The sequence below is a fragment of the Rattus norvegicus genome, chromosome 1, assembly GCF_036323735.1.
Source record: "Rattus norvegicus strain BN/NHsdMcwi chromosome 1, GRCr8, whole genome shotgun sequence".
Taxonomy (NCBI): domain Eukaryota; kingdom Metazoa; phylum Chordata; class Mammalia; order Rodentia; family Muridae; genus Rattus; species Rattus norvegicus.
Genome location: NC_086019.1, coordinates 29,570,355 through 29,592,994, shown reverse-complemented (window position 1 = coordinate 29,592,994; position 22,640 = coordinate 29,570,355). Strand labels below are relative to the sequence as shown.

Sequence of the window (22,640 nt, the reverse complement as noted above, 5' to 3'; positions counted from 1 at the left end):
ACAGATGGAGCACTACAAAATTCCTTCTATGAAGCCACATTTACTCTTACACAGAAACCACAGAAAAACCCAACAAAGAAAGAGCACTTCAGACTAATTTCCCTTATGAATATTGACGTAAAAATACTCAATAAAATTCTTGCAAACTGAATCCAAGAGCATATCAAAATGATCATCCATCATGATAAAGTAGGCTTTATCCCAGGGATGCAGAGATTGTTTAATATACAAAAATTCATCAGTGTAATCCATTATATAATCAAACTCAAAGATAAGAACCACAATGATCATTTCATTAGACGCTGAGAAAGCATTTGAGAAAAATTCAAGACCACTTCATGATAAAAGTCCTGGAAAGATCAGGAATTCAAGGGCCATACCTAAACATAGTAAAAGCCATATACAACAAACCAGTAGCTAACATCAAAGTAAATGGAGAGAAACTTGAAGCAATCCCACTAAAATTGGGGACTAGACAAGGCTACCCACTCTCTCCCTACTTATGCAATATAGTACTCAAAATCCTAACCAGAGCAATCAGACAGTGAAAGGAAGTCAAAGGGATACAAACTGGAAGGGAAATCAAAGTATCACTATTTGCAGATGATATGATAGTATATTTAAGTGACCCCAAAAGTTCCACCAGAGAACTACTTAACCTGATAAACAACTTAAGCAAAGTGTCAGGGTATAAAATTAACTCAAACAAATCAGTAGCCTTCCTCTACTCAAAGGATAAACAGACGGGGAAAAAACTAGGGAAATGACACCTTACACAATATTCCCAAATAATACAAAATATCTTGGTGTGACTTCAACCAAGCAAGTGAAAGATCTGTATGACGAGAACTTCAAGTCTCTGAAGAAAGAAACTGAGGAAGATCTCAGAAGATGGAAAGATCTTCCATGCTCATGGATTGGCAGGATTAATATTGTAAAGATGGCCATGTTGCCAAAAGCACTCTACAGATTCTATGTAATCCCCATCAAAATTTCTACTCAATTCTTTACAGAGATAGAAAGAGAAATTTGCAAATTCATTTGGAATAACAAAAAATCCATGACAGTGAAAACTATTGTCAACAATAAAAAAACTTATGGGGGAAATCACCATCCCTGACTTCAAGCAGTATTACAGAGCAATAGTCATAAAAACTGTATGGTATTGGTACAGAGAAAGACAGATAGATCAGTGGAACAGAATTGAAGACCCAGAAATGAACCCACATAGCTATGGTCACTTGATCTTTGACAAAGGAGCTAATACCATCCAATGGAAAAAAGATGGTATTGTCAACAAATGGTGCTGGTTCAATCGGAGGTCAGCATGTAGAAGAGTGTACATCGACCCATTCTTATCACCATGTACAAAACTTAAGTCCATGTGGATCAAGGACCTCCATATCAAACCAGATACACTCAAACTAATAGTATAAAAAGTGGGGAAGAGTTTCGAACACATGGATACTGGGGAAAATTTCCTGGAAAAAACACCAATGCCTTATGCTCTAAGATCAAGAATTGACAAATGGGACCTCATAAAACTGCAAAGCTTCTGTAAGGTAAAAGACACTGTCATTAGGACAAAGTGGTAACCAACAGATGGGGAAAAGATCTTTATCAATCCTACATCTGATAGAGGGCTAATATCCAAAATATACAAAGAACTCAAGAAGCTAGACTCCAGAGAGCCAAATAACCCTATTAAAAATGGGGTACAGAGCTAAACAAAACATTCTCAGTTTAGAATTATTGAATGGCCAAAAAGCAAATAATGTTCTACATCGTTAGTCATCAGGGAAATGCAAATCAAAACAACCCTGAGATTCCTCCTCACACCAGTCAGAATGGCTAAGGTAAAAAACTCAGGTGACAGCAAATGCTGGTGAGGATGTGGAGAAAGAGGAACACTCCACCATTGTTGGTGGGATTGCAAACTGGTGCAACCACTTTGAAAATCAGTCTGGAGGTTCCTCAGAAAATTGGGCATTTCACTACCTGAGGACCCAGCTATACCTCTCTTGGGCATATACCCAAAAGATGCCCCAACATATAACAAAGACACATGCTCGACTATGTTCATAGCAGTCCTATTTATAATAGCCAGATGCTGGAAAGAACCCAGATGCCCTTCAACAGAGGAATGGATTCAAAAACTGTGGTACATCTACACAATGAAGTACTATTCAGCTATCAAAAACAATGACTCATGAAATTCATAGGCAAATGGAACGAACTAGAAAATCTCATCCTGTGTGAGGTTACTCAATCACAGAAAAACACACTTGGTATGCACTCATTGATAAATGGATATTAGCCCAAAAGCTGGAACTACCCAAGATACAATCCACAGACCTCAGGAATCTCAAGAAGGATGACCAAAAATGCAGATGCTCCCACTCATTCTTCAAAGGGAAAAATATTCATAGGAGGGTATATGGAAGCAAAGTTTAGAACAGCAACTGAAGGAACAGCCATTCAGAGTCTGCCCCACATGTCACCCATATATCTATATATCTATATATATATATATATATATATATATATATATATATATATATAGCCACCAAAACTAGATAAGATTGATGAAGCCAGAACATGCATGCTGAAATGGACCGGATATAGATCTCTCCTGAGAGACACATCCAGAGCATGTTTAATGCAGAGGTCAATGCTAGCAGCAAACCACTGAACTGAGGACAGAACCCCCTTAGGAGGAATTAGAGGATGTATTGAAAGAGTTGAAGGAGCTTGCAACCCCATAAGAACAACAATGCCAACAAACCAGAGCTTCCAGGGACTAAACCACTACCCACGGACTATACATGGACTCACCCAGGGCTCCAACTTCATATATACCAGAGAATAGACTTGTTGGGATACCAGTGGAAGGGGAAATCCTCGGTCTTCCCCCAGTGCAGGGGAATATGGGGGGAGGCAGTAAGGGGGATTGTTGGGAGGAATACCCGTATGGGGATGGGGGCTTATGGACAGGAAACCAGGAAAGGAAATAACATTAGAAATGTAAGTAAAGAAATATATCTAATAAAAATTAAAAAATAAAAAAACAGAAAAAAACTTATGTGGAAACCACTTATAAAGTAATTTTGTTACTTTTGTAAGCAACATCTTAAAAGAAAAAAACCATGAGATCACCATACTATGTACTATACCATAAAACTGAATAATATACAGTTCTGTATAATATTGTGCAAATTTAGAAAATAATGAAAATGATTAAAATATACTATTTGAGAAAACCCTTCTTAAATAAAAGAAAGGAAAGAAGAGCAGCCAAAACTAGGGATTTATGAAAAAAAGTTGTAAAATCTACAGATTTGTGAGCTGAGCAAGTAAAATAGCTAAAAATAAAAGCATTTAAACAGAAGTACCCTATATGAGTAGACAATATTTATCTCAGAGGTCTATTATTCCAGGACCAGCTTGAGATAGCTCTCTACAAGTTGTTGGCCAGAGAGGTTCCAGAGGCTCTCAAACAATATAGGCAACTGATAGTTCATTGATTACCAGCTAGAATTTGGTGGTAAGATGCTACTTATGGAGACATGCACCATATGCTTTTGTATACAGAGTATAGATGTTTAAAATGGATCTAAGCTGGATGCCTCCTGCCTGCTGGCCAACTTTCACGGTGCAGAAATGTGCTATTCTGGTTAGTCTGGGGGAAAGCCACAAGAAATCCTACTCAGCTCTGTACCTTGTGAACTAAAATACCAAAACTTCCGGATAAACAAGATACACTATTTAGTGAAATAATGGCGTTACTGTGATGATTGAAACCAGCCACTTTAAGATTGGACTTGAGGGTTTTTAAAAGCAGGGAACCCATGCCTTGAACTCTAAAGAGACTGTGGGTCATAGACCCTGGAGGGGAATCTATACTAGCTTTATTGAGGAGTCATACTGTTAAATTTCCTCTTAAATAGTTATGCTTATCTTCCTAGATCAGTGCTATCATCACCCTTCATCAGAAAGGTCTTACAGTTGTAGACAGAAGTTAAGCAGACTGTAATGGAGGAGTGCTCAAACCTAAATGAATCATCTATGTCATCCCTTCTAAGACTCAAGGAACTGGATGAAGAGGCAGAAAGAATGTAAAAGCCCAAAGAGGTGAGCTGCAGAAGACAACTACTGGACATGATTTTTACATTGCAGCATGAAATAACTGGAGCTATGGCTATGTCCAAAAGCCCTGCACAAGCAATCTTCCCTTCAGCATGTCGTCAGGGACAGGGGAAAGGCTTATGACTCCCACCTACAGGAACTAATGGCAGTTAATGTTTGCTGGGAGAAGGGGTGATATTTTCTTCAATGATACACTCAATAAAAGTTGTCCGTGCCCAGCAAATAGCCTCCCACACATGCTCATAGAAGGAACTCTAATCAAACTCGATAGGACGTGAACATGCATATACACACATATGCATGTGCACACAAACACACATGTGCATACACACAGAGACAGAGACAGGCATGTGCACACATAAATGCACACATACACAGAGAGAGACAGACAAACACAGAGAAAGACACAGAGAGATTGATAGAGACAGACACACATGCATATACCCACACAGATATACCCACACATACATACAGAGACAGAAAGACGGAGACACAGAGAGACAGAGAGAGGAAGATACAGAGAGAGAGATAGACAGAGATAGAGATACAGAGAGATAGATACCACACAGAGACAGAGAAAGAGACAGAGAGAGAGAGACAGGCAGGCAGGTAGACAGACCCACAAACACACACACACACACACACACACACACACACACACGACCGGAAATTGGAGAAGAGGCCTGTTGCAAAAAAATAAATTTTCATTAAAAGAGTGAGATGGTATGATAAAGGTCATTATGGATGAAAATGACTAAAATTAATTATAGCCATGTACGAAGTTGCCAAATAGTAAAAAGAATCATAGTGGGGAATTATAAAATTTCAGAGAAGATAAAAAAAGATTTAGAGCCAAATTCTTTAATATGATAAAGATAATTTTTAAATCACTAATAGAAATATATGGGCACAGGTAGGGACTTTTTAGGGATGAAACAGAATTTTATTTCTCCTCGGAAATGTCAAGGGTTAAAAGTTAATGAAAGATTCAGATAGCATGATTAAAATAAAACAGTACTTACAATAGAAGAAAGGAAATAATGAGTAAAAGTGAAGGGATTCGTGGTGTATACAAATAAAGCCATAAGTTTACTCATGGTCAAGTAATGAAATTTTCCAAGTTTTACTAAGAAACATGGGACACAGCGGACACAGAAACCCTTGAGAAAATGGCAGGGGTAAAACAAAGAGGGAGGGACAACAACTGTGAATATGAATCAAGTAATAAAATGTCTTCATCAGACTGAAACATTAGACTAAAGGAACAAGCTCCTAGAAAAATCTAACCTGTCAAACTATTTCAAGTATAAATAGAAAATAAACACTCATCAGCTGCAAAGTGGAAGCAGAGACCCTTCCAAATAGGAGGTCTGAGCAAGCGTTCTGTTTGATTTAGTGAAGCTAATGATATTGTTGAACATGGCACTAGTACACACATCAGAATTATAAAACCATTTCTCACACACACACACACACACACACACATACAACACACACACAAATACATATAAGAATTTTCAAGTGAAAAGCTGAGTCAGGCAGAATACATATGCCTGTAATCTCATCACACTGAAACCAAAAAAAAAAAAAAAAAGATATCTCATTTTAGGTCAGCCTGAGCTAAAGAATAAAATCCTGTGTAAATGATAGACATATCGATATGGGTGGTGTGTGTGTGTATGTGTGTGTGTGTGTGTGTGTGTGTGTGTGTGTGTGTGTGTGTGTGTTAGGGAAATAATCAATTGATGACAAATGAATGGATAGATATATTAGAGAGAGATAATCAATTGGTGATAGATGATAGATGATAGATAGATAGATAGATAGATAGATAGATAGATAGATAGATAGAAAATTGATTGATGATAAATAGATAGACAGATAGATGACAGACTGAACAACCGAAGAATAAAAAATTAAAAAGGTCTTAAGACTCACATGAGCACATCAGTACTAAGAGATTATCTTCCTCAGTAAAAACCAAATACTTTTTCAGTATTTATAATGTTTTTCCTTTTTACATTGTGTTATCTTATATAACTAAAATTTGAAAAAAAATTCATCACTGTTAATTGCCTAGACTTGCCTTTTATTTAGAAAAATTGCATGTGCCCATTGCCAAAGTGTGGCTGTCAGGACAGACTTAATGAAGGTCATTACAAAGTAACAGTAGATGGCCACCGATGAAAGGCATCGTAAATGGATGGAGCATTAAGCTTGTAAGTGACTATCAGGAGGGATAAGGGCAAACATAAGCACCCTTCCCCCATTAGCCAATGCGGGATGGTGTGATTATTCTTTGGGTGTGAATGTTACTGAGAACTCAGGAAACTACTCTCTTCTACACATAACATTCTTGCACCACAGAAATAAATGAAAAACCAACCCAGTGTTAATGGCCATCTGGGCCCTATGTTGATAAGCTACTGGCATAGTCATATTGTGTTTGGAGTCTATCCACAGGTCGTCCTGCTAGAAGGAGACAGATATGTTGTTACCTGTAACTGTATATGTTCTGTCAGATGCTTCCTTCCCTTTTCTTTTCTATTTTTTTAAGTGAACAAATAGAAAAATGCTAGTCATCAAAGTTTCAGAAAAATTCAGTTGATAATAATGAAATAAAAGAAAGAAGTTATTATTATTGTTGTTGTTGTTGTTGTTGTTATAATGAATCATGACTGGCCAGGCACACATCCCAAAAATGCATGTGCAGCATGATACATTTTACCTTTGACCTAAAAGAAAAAAAAACAAACTCAAACTCAGTTTACACGAAACTAGTCCTACTTCATCTGAAGCTTAGTCTGGGATGTTGGCTGTTTGCCCCTTGTAATACATTTTCTAAAATAGCACAAAAATATGTAGCACAAACACTACTTTTCAAAAGCCATCATTCATAAGATAACCATAATATGTTACCCTGTAACAGTCTCAAGGAACATTGGACTCTCATTCTCAAGAGAAAGAGAAGCCTGTGTTACATCAGCCTGGCATTTTTCTGACTTGCTTGGTGTTGGTTGCCAACCCCTTTCTTATTCTGAACTCTAAATCAGCAAACTGGAGACCTACAGAGAGCCTGGGCTGCACTTTTCCTCCTAGCAAAAAAACTTGGCTGCTGAAACTGGGCAGAATACAGAGGTGTCACACTCATGGTTCACACAGCGAAAAAGCAACACTATTCTGCCTTTAGGGCATTGGCTAGAATTGTAATTGTGGCAAATATTGACACAGCCTACTGTTTCTCACAGAACCTTCTGGCAAAGTTAAGATACTGGTTATTGATGTCTCTCTGGGCCACTAATCCTTTGATTTCTCAAGTTAATGTTATTTAGTACAGAAGAACACCAGTTTACATGGCACTTAAGTAGAAACAGCAGCTATTGAAATACAGCGCTGAAGATACCTCTGGTCCTAGTATTTATCCTGTTGCATCTCTGACTGCAGATATCTGCTACAGATCCTAACATGCATGCCCAGAGGAAAATCATTGCACTTTCTGCACATCCTCCAACCATCACCTACTACCACACAACTATACCACTTTCTTAACCTATGAACAGTCTTGAGTTCCATATTAGGTTTCCCATAGATATTCAACAGGTATTTTTTTTCAAAACAGCAAATGTAAGCCAAGAGCAACGTCCAAAAAGCAGTGTTTCAGTTAGTGGTGAAAAGAATTCTTAAGTTGAAAATATACAACTTTTAGATGTTTTTAAATCAAATGAAGTTTGAAATGGGTTATAGAAGTGTTATTATTGGAAACCACCTTGTCTTGGTCTATTTTCTTTTTCTATAACTGAATGCCACAGACTGGATAATTTACAAAGAAAAGAAATCTATTTCTCACAGTTCTGGAGGCTAGAAGTCTAAGGATATGGCATGAGTATCTGCTTGGCCTTCTTGTTGTCCTAACATGACAGAGGATGCCACATGGGGACATCTCTGGAACAAGTTAGCTCAGATTTTCTTTCCTATTTTACTAAAGCCACTAACTGAATTATAGGTGTCGTATCCTCATGACATCATCTAGCAGTAATTAAGTCTCAGGGGTGGCCTCCAAAATATAATGAATGAATGAGTGAATGAATGAATGAATGAATGAATGAAAAAATAAAAGATAATAAAGCTTCTAACACATGAATTTTCTTACGTGCATATTGCAACCATATGACCCATTAATGAGTAGATACTAAAACATCTGCATGCATGTTTTAAATGGTTACTAAGCTCTATATTTAAATGAATGGTTCTAAATTGGTTAAGTCAGTTCTCTAAGACAATATTGTCTATTGCCAGCAGTGTGCTTCTCGGCGATAGGATAAAAAGCAAATATTTCCTGTCTAAATTTTAGTAGTTTTCAATATAGAATTCTGTGATTGTACAACTATAACAATAAGTAGCTTTTACATGGCCAATTTAAAATAAAGGCTATGACAGTCAAGCATGAGCAACCTAAATAAATAAATATCAATTCTCTAGACAGAGTTTTTTTTTTGCATAAGACTTTATTTATTGAGCTCATTCCTTGAACATAGCAACTATAATGTGGTTCAATACTAAAATCATGGCTCTAAATATTAGTATTTCATCCTCCCCAAGTCCATGTCCCTCATTGCTTAAAAGGGAAAAAACATATTCTATCCTACTTTGGAATATTCCATGGATTAATAGTACCTGATAGGCAAAGGCTCTTAAGTACTTCATGTCTTGTTTCCAATACAGACTGCTTCATAGACTGACTTAACATTTAACAGATTTACTAGTAGTGCAGTCAGTCACCCTTCTGTTTGCAGAAACCAAAGGTCTCAGATGATATGATTGACACTGTAAATTTACACAGCCATTCAATCGGTACCAACTTCCGGCATTTATAACCTCATCGGAAAGCCCAATAATATGCCAATAATTTCCTTGGCTTTTTATACTGCTGCCTGCTAATAAAAACAGAGTCGTCTTCACAGGCACTTCTCCTTCATCTTATACTGAGAACACACACACACACACACACACACACACACACACCCTACATTAATTAGACCCAATGCTTTTGGGGTGGGCCAATAAGCTTATTTGAATTAAATCAGATATTACATTTACATCTTTTCCCTTTGTGCCTAATGATCTACCTTAACAAATCATACATGTAATCTAAGTCTTTTTGGTACAAAAAGAAAAGACACAGGACGATGTGAATTTTTAATAATAATCTATAGCTAAGTTGGCTTGCTCTCTTATGCAATAGCACAAGAAACAGCTGGGTCCTACTAAACAGAAAGCACTTTTATGGTTTCTCTTAAGGGCCATTAAATCAATGTGATGAGAGCACAGCTGGACTGGATCCTGAAAATTTATCAGATCGCACACAGTAGAGAAAGGAAGCATGCGGTGTGGTGCTACAGCAGAGTCCTAACCAGCCCCCTCACTTAGGCTGCAAGTGGAGTTTAACAGAGAAAGCAAACTCTCTGTATTAAACCTTTCAAAGTTTGATCTTCCCCTATACCTCTCCTTTCTGTGTGGGTGTCTTCCCATAATATCATTTATTCATAAAACTATTAAAAATGATTTTTTTGGCTGAATTTACTGCCATGACTCAGATAGGCAAGGACCTGACTGGCTGTCTTAGTACAGCTTTCAACAGCAGGACTCAGGGTTTGTACTTAAATTTTATCACATGGCAGTTCCTAAGTTACAGCCTGTATGCAACTTTAGAGAGTATGGTGACTGGGTAAAGGCTTCAGTTAGTGCCTACGGCACAGGTGGGAACCCTGCTAAACTAAAGCAATAATAGAGCAGCTGTCCACAATGCACTGGTACTTTTCTGTATTCTTGTTATTACTCAATTTCCTAATTGTTCTCTAACAACTGAAATTGATACAAATGTTACTAATCCTTAAAATATATGGAGAGATTTTTGTGATAAACCAAGAATCATATACAAATAAGACAATGAAAGAAATTAGAAGCAGAAACAAAATCTGCTACACTCTGTGATCATTAGACATCATTATCTGGTGACCTATTTTAATAGTGCCTGTTGTTGTATTCATTAAATCTTACTGAGAAAAGCAGAATCATTGCATGGCATGATCAAGTCCAAGCTGTAAAGCCAAATTGTAGCCAAATTAGTAGCCCTGTGTAGATACATTTTAGAACTTCTCTTTCTTCCACAAACTCAAAATAATGAGTATCTAACCTTCATGAGTGTTTTTTATTTTGTTTTCTGATTTCCTATTTTTTATTGAATATAATTCTTTATTTACATTTCAAATGTTACTCCCTTTCCCATGACATTCTCCTGCACTGGGGGTCCAACCTTGTCAGGGGCAAGGGTTTCCCCTTCCACTGGTGCCCAAGAAGGCTATCCTCTGCTATATATGCAGTTGGAGCCCTGGGTCAGTCCATGTATAGTCTTTGCATAAGTGGTTTAGTCTCTGAAAGCTCTGGTTGGTTGGCATTGTTGTTCTTTGAGTGTTTTTAAAAGGTAAAATGAAAAATGATGCATGAAGAACTTAATTCAGTTAGTGCCTCTTAAATTGCCTTTCTCCTGTTTGTCTCTCATTTGCTTCCTTCCCTTTTCAGAGCACATATCATCTATGCCCCGAATATAAGGGCATCCACATTCATAAAAGAAACTTTACTAAAGCTCAAAACCCACACTGAACCCCACAGAATAATAGTGGGAGACTCAATACCTCATTCTCACCAATTTAAACAGAAACTAAACAGAGACACAGTGAAACTAATCAAAGTTATGAACCAAATGGATTTAAAAGATATCTGTAGAACATCTCACACTTCTTCTCAGCACCTCATGGTACCTTTGTAAAGAAATTGGCCCTCGTAAAGAAATTGGGAGAATAATACTAGCAACTTAACAGCACACCTGAATGGCTTAGAACAAAAAGAAGCAAACACACCCAAGAGAAATGGACAGCAGGAAATAGTCAAACTCAGGGCTGAAATCAACCACACAGAAACAAAGAGACATATATTAAAAATCCATACAACCAAAATCTGGTTCTTTGAAAAAACAAGAAGAGAGATAAACCTTTAGCAAAACTAACTAAAGGATACAGCGACAGTATCCAAACTAACAAAATCAGAAATGAAAAGAGAGACATAAGAACAGAATTTGAGGATATTAAAAAAATCAGCAGATCTTAATACAAAAGCCTATACTCAACAAAACTGGAAAATCTAGATGAAATGGATGATTTTCTAGACATATAACACATGCCAAAGTTAAATCAAGAGCAGGTAAACTAACTAAACAGTCCCATATCCCATAAGGCAATAGAAATTATGGAAAATTCCCAACCAAAAGCCCATGGCTTTAGCATGGAATTCTACTAGGTCTTCAAAGAGGAGCTAATGCAAACACTCCTCAAACTATTCCATGACATAGAAATAGAAGAAACACTACCTAATTCATTCTATGAAGCCACAATTATTGATACCTAAACCACACAAAGACCAACAAAGAGAACTTCAAACCAATTTCTCTTATGAATATTGATGCAAAAATACTCTACAAAATTCTAACAAACAGAATCAAAGAACACATCAAAACTATCATTCACCACGATCAAGTAGACTTCATCCCAAGGATGCAAGGTTGGTTTAATATATGAAAATCTATTAATGTGACCCACTATATAAACAAACTCAAAGAAAAATTTACCATCTTAGTAGATACTGAAAAAGCATTTGACAAAGTACAACACCCCTTCATGTTAAAACTATTAGAGAGATCAGGAATTCAAGGTACATATATAAACATAATAAAAGCAATGAACAGCAAACCAACAGCAAATATCAAATTAAATGGAGAGATACGTGAAGCAATACTACTAAAATCAAGGAGAAGACAAGGATGCCTACTCTCCCAGTATTTATTCAGTATAGTACTTGAAGTCCTAGCTAGAAAAACAGACAACAAAACGAGATCAAAGGAATACAAATTAACAAAGAAGTCAAGATATCACTATTTGCAGATGATATATAAGCAACCCCAAAAATTCTACCAGAGAACTCTACAGCTGATAAGCAACTTCAGAAATGTGGCTGAATATAAAATTAACTCAAACAAATCTGTAGCTTTCCTTTATAAAAATAATAAACAGGCTGGAAAAGAAAATAGGAAAATAACACCCTTCACAATAGTCACAAATAATATAAAATGTCTTGGAGTAACTTTAACCAAAAAAGTGAAAGATCTGCACGAGAACTTTATATCTCTCAAGAAAGAAATAGATGAAGACCTCAGAAAATGGAGAGATCCCTATGAATATGGATTGATAGAATTAACATAGTAAAAATGGCCATCTTATGAAAAGCAATGTGCAGATTCAATGAAATCACCATCAAAATCCCAACCCAATTCAAAGATATAGAAAGAGCAATTCTCAATTTCATATGGAAAAACAAAAACCCCAGGATATCAAAAACAAGTCATAACAATAAAAGAACTTCTAGGGGAGTCACCATCTTGACCTCAAGCTCTACTACAGAGCAATAGTGATAAATACTGCATGGTATCAGTACAGAGACAGACAGATCAATCAATGAACTAGAATTGAAGATCCAGAAATAAAACCATACTCTTATGGACATTTGATCTTTGACAAAAAAGCCAAAAATAATATATACTGGAAAAATAAAGCATCTTCAATAAATTGTGCTGGTCTAATTGGCAATCTATATATAGAAAAATGAAAATAGATCTATATTTGTCACCTTTCACAAAGGCAAAGTCTAAGTGGCTCAAGGACCTCAATAGAAGACCAGATAAACTTACTCTAATTAAAAAGGAAGTGGGAAAGAACCTCAGACACATTGGCACAGGAGAGAATTTTGCTCAACAGAACTCCAATGGCTCCTAAATAGAACTCCAATGGCTCAGGCTCTAAGATCAAGAATTGATAAATGGGACTCTTCAAACTGAAAAGCATCTGTAATGCCAAGGCTGTAGTCAATAGGACCAATTGGCAACCTTCAAATTGGGGGAAAAAATCTTCACTAACACCACATCCGATAGAGAGCTAATATCCAAAATTTATAAGGGACTCACGAAGCTAACTTCCAAAAACCCAAACAACACAATAAAAAAATGGGGTATAGAGCTAAACAGAATTCACAACAGAGGAATCTCAAATGACTGAGCAGCACATAAAGAAATGATCAAAGTCCTGAGTCATCAGGGAAATACAAATCAAAATGACCATGAGATTCTACCTTACACCAATTGGAATGGCTAAGATCAAAAATTCAGGTGATGGCAGCAAATGCTGAGAAGGATGTAGAGAAAGAGGAACACTCCTCTATTGCTGATCAGATTGCAAACTGGTACAACCACTCTGGAAATCAATCTAGAGATTCCTTATAAAATTGGAAATAGATCTACCTGAAGATCCAGACACATTCTTGTGCAAATGATGCCCCACCATACCACATGTATACGTGCTCTACTATGTTCATAGTAGCCTTATCTGTGATTGCCAGAAGCTGGAGAAAACCCAGATGCCCCACAAAGGAAGAATGAATACAGAAAATGTGGTTCATTTACGCTATAGAATATGAGGACATCATGAGTTTTGCACGCAAATGGATAGAACTAGAAACTATCATCCTGAGTAAGGTAACTCAGATTCAAAATAACTTTCATTACAGGGTAGTGGAATGTGAGAGGAAGCCTGGCAAGGTTGAACTAAGGCTAGAAGCCCAAGGGACCCTGAAATGCCACTGTCCCATAGCTGCAGTCCCCCATAGAGAGAATTGTGGCCATCAGGCACATGTGGGCAAAGCTTCAAGCCCTTTCACATGTAGATGAGGCATCTCTAACATGTCAGACCAACCCAATCGGAAGCACTTATTGTCAGATCCCCACCCATCTCAAAATTGTATATAAGAGCCTATCCAGAAGGAATAAAAGTGTGTGAGAATTACTCCATTGTCTAAGAGTGTCTACATAGGAGCTGTTACACTGCCAGGGAAGAGAACAGCTTTCCTCAAACTTTCGCTACAAGAAAGTTCCTTGCACTCCCCTCACTGGCTAGCTAGCCTTCCTCCAGCTCAGCCTGGCTTGGCTCAGTTCAGCCTGTGTGGAGCAACAGCACCAGGAGTGGCAGAAGCAGCAGCCTGAGACAGAGGCAAATCCCCCTCCCTGCTTCTGACCCTTCTCTTGAACCCTCTCACTTGGCTGGGCCAGCGATCTCTGAGGATAACCTCCAGTACTAGGGCCTAGAGTGCATGGTATGTACTCACTAATAAGTGGATATTAGCCAAGAAGGAAGAGAAAACCTAGGATACAATCCACAGAACTCAAGAAGGTTAATAAATAGAAGGGCCCAAGTTAGGATGCTTCGGTCCTACTTGGGAAGAAGAAAACAATCATGGGAGGCAGAGGGAGGGAGAGACTTAAGTGGGAGGTGGGAGGTGGGAGGGGGGAGAAAAGGAGATCATAATTAGGTATGGACGCCAGGGGAACAGGAGAGAAGCCTTGAGGGATAGCAGAATGAGTGGAAATATACAACCCTGGGCAGGGAGAAGCGAGGTGGTCCTCTAGAAAGTACCAGGTACCTGGGAGGTAGGAGACTCTCAAGACTCAAAGGGAGGGACTTTAGATGAAATGCCCAACAGTGGGTAGAGTTCACTCCAGTAAAAAGAGAGGTCATCTAGTGAGAGACGGGTTTGCCATCCCACAATCAAAAATTCTTTCCCAGAATTGTTTCTGCCTAAAAGAACTGCAAGGAAAAGAATGGAGAAGAGAACAAGGGAAAGGTGGTCTGTTGACCAGCCCAACTTGGGATCCATCTCAAGGGGAAAGCTCTAAGGCCTGACACTTACTGATGCTATAGTGTGCTTACAGACAGGAGCCTAGCATGGCTGTCCTCTGAGAAGCCCAACAATCAGCTAGGTGAGATAGATGCAGATAATTACACCCAAGCAATGGACTGAAGTTGGGGACCTCTGTGGTTGAATTTGGGAAAGACTGGAAGAAGCTGAGAAATAGGACAAGCCCATAGGAAGACCATCAGTCTCAACTAACCAGGACCCCTGAGATATCTCAGACACTGAACCACCAACCAGACTGCATACACTAACTGGTCTGAGGCCCCCCAACTCATATACAGCAGAAGACTGCCTGGTCAGGCCTGAGTTGGAGAAGACATGCCTAACCCTCAAGAGACTTGAGACCCCAGGGAGTGGGAATGCCTGGCAGTGGGGTACATCCTTTTGGATACAGGAGGAGGAGGAATGGGATGAGGAACTGTGGGAGTGGGAACTGGGAGCAGGCAGCTACTGGAGTGTAAAAACATAAAAGTAAAAATGACTCGTGGTGATCTGCTAGTTGAAAAGCTTCTACAGTCAACATAAAATAGCATCTCTAAAGTATGACTGCATGATTATCTACCACTACAGTGTAATAACTATAGTTCATTTTAAAATACACGCATCCCCAAATATAAACCTTAACACTCTAGTTCTAGTAGATAGTTAGCACAATACCTGGACATCATGGATTTCTTCAAGTACATACTTTTAGCAAAACATCTGATAGGAAATTGGACATCATGACATGATTAAATCAGCTCTTCTTACATAACATAGTGCACTAATGGTTCCCACTTTTCTATCTACAGCTCAAGTAATTTATGGTCAAAGCAGAGGTACCATGTGGATATAAATAAAAACATAGCAGCTAAAAATCAACCAGCAGAATAAAACCAGCTAAGCTTAGTAATATCTCTCCAAAGAGACTAAGGACATTGTGCCTATTATGGACAGTTTAGGAGCATGGAATGTTTTCTTCTTCCCCCTCCTTCTATTAAGATCAAAAGTCCACTCCTACTGCCTTCCCTCCCCTAGTTATTTTAAGCTTAGCCAGATACAATAAGGGCTCCCTCAAGCAATAACAATGAAAAAACTTAAATTTCAGAGGTTTACATTTTTTTTATTCAAGTTGAATTTTCAACAACTTCCAGGCAGCTCAAGCTAAAATGAGTCATTGAACTTTTCATGCTCTCTGCAAATATTCCAACTCCTTAAACACAAAATATCACATGGTCACCAGAAAAATGTATAGTGCGACATATATCTTGTGCATATCCCTTTTTCAAACAATGGTTTAGTATTCAGAGTACTAACTTGCCAGCAGTGCAACATGAAGATTCTCTTTATTTACAGTAGAGTTTTGGGTCATACAGACTCTGGCTTAACCTATTCATTCATGTATGATTTATGTTTATAACCTAGTTTTCCCTATGTTATAGCTTGGCACAAAATAAAGGACCAACCTTGACATGCTTCAATTCTAGTCTAGTTAGTTTCTTGGAATTCTCCTATCTGGGGTTGTGTAGGTTGATGTCTATGCAGGTGAAGGCAGACATAAGATAAAATGAGTCCTGTCATTGGATGAGAAGGAAGGGAGGTGGGAACAGAGGTTTTAGAAGGAGAAGGGGAAGCAGAAGGAAAGGAGAGAAGCAACATGGAGACAGATGTAAAATGATCTTTGCCCTGCAACTCTACATAGATACAGGTTGTTATGAATATTTCTTAAGAGATGGATATCTACAGGTCAATTTATCTTATCTAGGTGGAAGGTTTATATCTTTATCAATTGGTTGTGAGTTTATTGTGTAGATGTATTGTGGATTGAGAATTTAACATATAAATCTGATTGTTAAATTACAATATATTGAGTCTTGATTTCACAGAGTAGTTGGGAGGGAGCTGCAATAGACCAACCCATGCTGAACTTCTAGAGCCCTGATTTTGCTGGATAGCTGGATCCAGAGTGTTCGTGACTAGTAGAGAGCCACCGGGAGAGATACTAATCAGAGATAAATTATGGTTAGTTCCATATGGCCCCATGGTTGCCAGAACTATCTCTAGGGACAAGCTTGACAAGGTGCCATGCTAATGGCTTGCAGATGGCCTGGGGTTGTGAGTACTTGGGGGCAGCATGGAGTCACTGAGAGAAAAGTACCCCGCAGGGCCATATGGCCCTATGGGTACCAGCACTAGCGCAGCATAAAAGGTTACCTTTTTAAATATTTACTGTAGCAGGGTTGTCCACTTATTTTTTTTCCAATTTCATTCTACAATTTTTTTTGTGCATGAAAATACTGGACCAGTAGAAATGACTGATTTAGTTATACTACAAGAAATAGTGTTGTCAAATAAGAATTTGGACAAGTTGTCCAAATCACCACCCTAGAGTACAAACTAGATAACAACAGGATCTACTAAAGAAGGTAATTACTGGCCTTCTGAGTCCGATGAAAATAATATTAAAATGGTATCATTATTTTGGTCTTTAAGATCTTGATCAAACCCAAGTGTAGAAACTTTTGTGTATTTTCCATGATAACTAAAATTTGTACTGACAGTTAAAGGATTATAAGAATAAAAAAAATAGAATGTCCTTGAAATCTATCTTATACAACCTTGAGTCGTCCTGGTAATCAATCTGTACAAACATATGAATCTAAAGAGCAGGGGAAAGTTTCCTGTTTGAATCCTTGGTTTCTTGTAGAGATGGTGGTTGCCACATTTACTGGCACAATAAAGCACAAGCAGAGGAGTTTCTGAAATGATGAGGGATTGGAAATCCTTTGAAATTCCTGAACCCATATCTAAGCTACAGAAGCCTTACCCAATTCCAGCAATTTTCAGTTGGTGAGTCATGGCCCCTATGGGAGTTCCATATCCTATATTCTCCATGTCAGATATTTACATTACGATTTGTAACAGTAACAAAATTACAGTTATCAAGTAGCAACAAAAATAATTTTATGGCTGGGGGACTACCACAACAGGAGGAAATGTATTAAAGGGTTGGATCCACTGTTGTAGTTAGTCACCACAACTGTAGCATTCCAGCGTGCTTCAGCTCATTCCACTGTACTTCTAAAGCTTGGGGTTGTCTCTCCTGGGCTTACATGGCCTGAACCTAGAAAGGCTTTGTTGATACATTCATCTAGGGAAAGAATTGCATCAAAGTAACAAAGTAGCTTCTAGAATCCATCTACTAATAATTAAATAGGACATGGCAGAGAAATTGCTTTTCTTATCTGGGGAGTTTAGGAGCTGAGAACAGTTATTCTCAAACTTTTATTCAATTCCCCTTTTAAATATATTTATTTATTTATTATTTATTTATTTGTGTGTGTGTGTGTGTTCATGCTTCTGTGTGAGGAAGGTGGAGGTCAGAGGACAATTAACTAATTGGTTTAAAACTGCAAAGCAATCATTTTTACCCAAGAAGCTATTTCACACGCTCTTTTCTCTTACTCTCTTCCTCTTTCTCCCTTTCCCTCTTTCTATCTTTCTCTCATTCCTTCTTTCTATCCTTCCTTCCTTCCTCCCTTCCTACCTTTCTTTTTTTTAACAGGATCTCAATTAGGATAGATTTTCTTTCTTTCTTTCTTTCTTTCTTTCTTTCTTTCTTTCTTTCATTCAAAAATATAACAAAATCAAATAAGGTAAAACAAAAACTATCATATCAAAGTTGGACAGACAACCCGACGTTAGGGAAAATGCTGGAGAAAAGGCACAAGAGTCAGAGAGCAACCGAATGTGAAGATAGTTGTGGCAAATGCTCCATGAGCTGCTTAGAGTGGACAGTTCACTTTCTTTTTAATATTGCTTTCCTCTAACTACCACTCCTCACAGGATTTCTCACTCCTCAGTGGTTCATCTGTTACCTCCTTAGAAATCTTCCAGGTCCCTTTCTACTGTACAGCACGTCAACATTGCACACCTATGCTCCTTTGTTTTGGTGGTTACCATTTATTCTCAGTATCATACTTTGTCACCACAGGTGGGTAGTTTGATGTAGGCCATGGAAGTACTTGCATTATATAAATTTGAAGTGCTGTTTATGTGAGCTTGTTTCCTTATCCACTTATTACTAAGAACCAGTTAAATACGGACACTCCACTGATCTAATTTTTCCAACTACATGCCCCAAATAGAGTTTATAACAGGTTTTTTATCATGGGCTGGAGAGATGGCTCAGTGGTTAAGACCACTGACTGCTCTTCTAGAGGTCCTGAGTTCAAATTCCAGCAACCACATGGTGGCTCACAACCATCTGTAATGAAATCTGGTGGCCTCTTCTGGTGTGTCTGAAGACAGCTACAATATACTTATATATAATGAGTAAATAAAGCTTTTTAAAACAATGTTTTACCATTAAGTTAATAATATGAGCTTTTGTCAAATAGTCTCTGTTGTCTTTCCCATGCATAGTAAGTTCTAAGACATAAAAGACTACGTCATGTTTCCCACTCATTCCTAAGTATCCACAATAGCCAACAATTGTCGAATAAAATATGCTACTGACACAAACCATTTATTTCAGAATTGATACATTGATTACTGGTCTAGAAAATACCATGTATATTTAATAAAACAAATAACAATAACACAGAAGCAGCCACAAAATATTGGCAAATATTATTTAATACTTCTTTCCATAAATAAATGCATATATGTACATCTATATGTGAATTGAGAAAAATATAATAAATGAATAAATTTCATCTGATAATCTATATGTAGTTTATATATGTATATATGTGTATATGAGTAAAGTGGACTGCAGAATGAGTTTTATATTTTGGCATGTATTGTTTTGCTCCCATTTGAATCGTGTTTGTTTGAAATAAGGTCTTGCTATATAACTGCTTTTTCTGGTATTCACTGTGCATCCCAAGATGTCCTTAAACTTGTAACAATTGTCTTCAGTCAGCCTCCTGTATTATAGGATTACAGGTATTCCCCACAATGGTTATTAAATATTATTTATTTAACAATGTAGTATTAATACATTTTGAGTGGTTTTAGATATTACAAACATCTAGGTCTATCATATACATGTATATGAACACATATTACCAATTTAATGTCTTTTGAGTCTATTAACATTTTTGAACAAATAATCAGTTTGTGAAATTTTAAGTTTTAGAAGAATAGCAAATCTAAACTTTTCAAATTTGTATTTATTTTTTCATAATCTAGAATGTAGTTGAGATATGCTAACTAGTTTAAAAAGCTTTTGACCCTACATGTACAGTTTCCTAACAGATGAAATTTATTCCATTTAGTACACATAATTATATTTTTTCACATAATTTCAATCTATATATGTCTTTCACAGAAATAGAAGACTAAGTATAAATATAGTAATATTCATTTCATTTAGAGTACTGTTGAGTCCTTAATCCTAACCCAATAATGAAAGAAATCCCAGGATATACAGTCTCCCTTGCTTTGGAGAAAATGCTCTTTATCTTCCTCAGCAACTCTGTCAACTTTTGGGAAACAAGGTTTGTTGTTTGTTTTGTTTTGTTCTGTTTTATTTTTGTTTTGGTGTTTGTTTTTTTTGTTTTGTTTTGTTTTTGTGAAAATAGAATTTCTCATGATATACTCTTAGCTGGTCTGAACTGGACAAACTGATCTCAGGTAGACCATACTAGCCTTAATTCTGAAGAGAACTGCCTGCATCTTCCTCCCGAGTGCTGGAATTAAAGGTTTATACTACCATACCTGTCAGGGACAAGTGATTTTTATCAAATCCGAGATTAGTACTAAATAGCTAACATTCAAATTTGGTGGAAGAACTAAACATTTTCAGAGGATAAAGATGATGATAATATGCTTGTTGGCAACTATACGGACAACATGCGGAATACTTGTTCCAGAGAATCTGCTATAGACACCAAGGAGACCTCCTACTGATATGCCATGGAGCTATCCAGGGTACTGGATCAAAGCTCTAGCTAGCCCCAAGGACCAGTCTTTGGTGTCTACAATATAATTTTTCACCATGCTAAATTCCAAACAACACTGCCAAACCATAGCTTTTTTTAAACACATCTAAATTAAAGTACCATCTTTTTTTTTAAAAGTCGTATTTGAGATGTTTGCCTAACTTTGTTCCCTTACTTTTCCATCGCTTAGTCCTATAACTAGTTATTTATTCCTTATATAAGCAGCATGATTATCTGCCTGAGACCTACAACAAATATTTTAATGGTGATTTCTATTTTGATGGAAAAGAACTATTCTCTGTTCTGATTTACTAAGAAATTTTGAAACATACGAATGAACTTATAACTAGCAGGGATAATACAGTCATTGTGATTACAATGTAAAATGCCCACTATGGGTTCATATGTTTAAATACTTAGCCAATAGCTGGTACTGTTCGCAAAGGTTGTGGAACCTTTAACAGGCAAAAACTTACTGGATGAAATGTGTAACTCAGGATATGCCTTGAGGCTTTACAGACTAGCTCCACGTTTATTCTCTGAGTGTAGGTGAAAGGTGAGTAGAACAGTCTCCTGTTCCTACCACCATGCCTTCCTGGCCTGCTGCCATGTTTTTACTACAATGTTAGGCTGAAACTCTCTGAAATCTCAAGTGAAAATAGTATCTGTCTCCTTGAAGTTGCATTTCTCAGCTAACTCATAGTAATGAGAAAGTAATTAAGACAATGGATTTTCTTTATTTTTCTTATTTCATAATCAGCAAGCCATTTCCCCATAAATTTGCCTATTGCTATCATTTTATATTTTTTCTGTTTATCCAATATATTTCCTTATAGACTTCAGACTTGCATCTTTGACCCTTTTAACAGATAGTCATTGTATTTTATTAACATTACTACATTATTTCTCTTAAATATGAATTATCTTTTTCTGTCTGAACATGAAGAAAGGTACTGATTCTAGTGAATCCATACATTAAAACATGACTGAGCAGCTGTGAGCAGTGGCAGTATCATAGCCAATGAGGTTTATCCGAGGCGTGATTATTGTTAATTGAAAACATGACTGAGCATCTTTCTGTTATGAAGTAGTTCAAGAGGGCTGCAGACCTGGCTTTTTTGCTAAAGTATGGTACTCAGTTATTACCCACAGGGGCCTAAAATTGTGCAAGAGACTTACAACAAATTGTAGAATGCTTATCATACATTTTGATCACTCCCAAATAGGAGAGAAAAAAAAGGACTATACTTTCTATCTGTTACTTTACGTAAAGGTCACAACAGCTTCAATTCCATTTCTAATAAACCTGAAAAGAGAGTCCTATCTAGCCCAATACAGTTACATCACCCGTGGGAGCCAGTAGCACACTCAACCACATAAAAACAAAATTTATTTCACCCGTTTTATATTTTATTCTCTTTTTAGTCACTTTAAGTTCCTAGTGAGACACGGTCATTTAGGCACACACTTTTCAAGTTAATGAATATTTTCAAAGTAAGTACTTCTTATTAAAGTTATTTGGATAGGAAGTATTATATATTCAGATATTTAGTTATTATTTTACTTTCATATTGAATTAAAGACATTCACAATCAAACTGAATTAATTAAAGAAACTCACAATCAAAAGGTCTCAAGTGTTGGATTTTTGGGTCTTTTGGTTTTTTTTTTTACTGTGAGAAGTAATTTGGCCTTTTTTTTTTAAACTTGGAGGTGT

The 22,640-nt window shown here is 37.1% G+C and overlaps 1 non-coding gene across 1 annotated transcript; it reads left to right on the top strand.

The window, feature by feature from the left end:
* Window positions 1–21,916: 21,916 nt before the first annotated feature.
* On the top strand, window positions 21,917–22,060 carry LOC120100112 (U4 spliceosomal RNA). Its single transcript, XR_005499911.1, has one exon. It is a non-coding gene; the product is annotated as a U4 spliceosomal RNA (small nuclear RNA).
* The last annotated feature ends 580 nt before the right edge of the window (window positions 22,061–22,640 follow it).